The sequence below is a fragment of the Amia ocellicauda genome, chromosome 19 (genome assembly GCF_036373705.1).
Source record: "Amia ocellicauda isolate fAmiCal2 chromosome 19, fAmiCal2.hap1, whole genome shotgun sequence".
In the NCBI taxonomy this organism is placed as follows: Eukaryota; Metazoa; Chordata; class Actinopteri; order Amiiformes; family Amiidae; genus Amia; species Amia ocellicauda.
In genome coordinates this window covers 25,401,130-25,402,765 of record NC_089868.1, presented here as the reverse complement: position 1 = coordinate 25,402,765, position 1,636 = coordinate 25,401,130, and the positions used below count along the sequence as shown (strand labels likewise).

The 1,636-nt window shown below is 52.4% G+C and overlaps 1 long non-coding RNA gene across 1 annotated transcript; it reads right to left on the bottom strand.

Annotated features, from left to right (window-relative positions):
- Positions 1-464: 464 nt before the first annotated feature.
- Positions 465-1,225, bottom strand: LOC136714795 (uncharacterized). The gene is made up of 2 exons (XR_010805050.1): positions 1,063-1,225; positions 465-919 (listed from the first exon to the last, which is right to left on the bottom strand). It is a non-coding gene; the product is annotated as an uncharacterized LOC136714795 (long non-coding RNA).
- Positions 1,226-1,636: the final 411 nt, after the last annotated feature.

The window sequence follows — 1,636 nt, the reverse complement described above, 5'->3', positions numbered from 1 at the left end:
ACCCCCCCCCCCCCCCCCCCCCCATCCCGTCACCATTAGGAGCCCCGTGCGGCTACTTCCTGCCCCCCCCGAACCCCCATTAGGAGCCCCGTGCGGCTGCTTAACGCCCCCCCCCACCCCGTCACCATTAGGAGCCCCTTGCTGTTGCTTCCTGTGCTGCACCATTGGGTCAGCTGAGGGGGAGATATTAGGATTTTCTTGTCTGCTCTTCCTCGCATTTTAAAAGCTCGTAAAAGCAAGTCAAGTGTTACTTATCAAATGGAGTAAAATATAGAGAAACATTTCAAGCACAAGAAGAAGCGTTCGGACAATAACACAACAGCTTGAGACTGAGGTCGTGCAGATGTTGCGATGCAGGTCTAACAGACACCGTCGTTAATGACAGGACGCTGGCCCCGAGCGCAGGAATGCACCGCGGTCCCGATCCGAGGTGCGCAGCGGACAACTTCCCGTGACCCGGGGAGGTGCTTTAAAATGAGCTTTATTAGTGGAAATCAGAACAACTTTAGAGACTGAAATCATGTACTCTGTATTGACACAAACGGGCCTGCAGGCACATGAATGTCTTACTGTTAGGTGTCCAGATGATGCGTTTAGGGACATATTAATCTCATCTCAATTAATGATGCATCGGAACGGAGGCCCAGCTATTCTGTTCGTGTGTGTGTACATATATACACACACAGATATCTTTTGTTCTCTGCTCGGCTCCCTGGATCCCTGTACATCACTGCCGGTGTCTGTGCGCAGAAGACCACTCAGGTCTCGCCGTCCTCCGAGCTCAAACCTGGCGCTGGTCCCTCTCTCTCTCTCTCTCCTCCTCCTCCTCCTCCTCCTCCTCTCCAGATGTCCCGAGTCTTTCTCAGTAACGTGGCGACTCATCCTGCCAGCTGAACACACCGGAGACCCTCTCCAAGAACTCCAGAGTGTGTGGACGAGGAGGAAGCAGAAATAAATCAACACAGGAAAAATAAGAGCAATGGACACACAAATCACAAATGTCCGAGCAGGCAGGGAGAGGGAGGCGCAATAAGCGGGGGGAAACATCTGACATACGCTTACCAACACACACAAACTCGCAGTCGTGCTCCTCTCCCTTCCGCTGCCGGTCTCCTGGTCATGTGATATGACGCAGCTGGAGCATCAGTATTTCTTGCACATCTCTGTGGGGGCTGTGCGAAACCCCCTCCGAACCCACTCGCTTCACGGCGGATTTCACGCTCGTTTCGGCCGAGAGAAAGCTGGTGACAAAACCCAATTTTATGCCAGTGAAGTTTCCCAGAATAAGCCCCGCCTGCAGCCTAGGGGGCAGGAAGTCACTGTCACTCGAGCTTTTTAACAAAACATAATAATCATAATAAAATAAAACTCTCTTCGGGAGAATAGCGCAGACATTGGTAACCCTCGGGGCACTGTGGGTCGCAACGACGGGCCCTTTTGTCACAAGTGTGGAGGGTTCGCTGTGAGCCTCGGACGTCCGCTGAATGCTAAGCTGAATCAATGACGGCTTTTCTAGCGAGAAAAATTGCACATCGAGAGGAATCAGTGTGTGACTGGGGGGAGTCGGCAGATTTGCTTATTGAATGCTTCCCAGTTTCATTCCTGACCGTTGACATCACCCTGGGAGAAGCAGGAA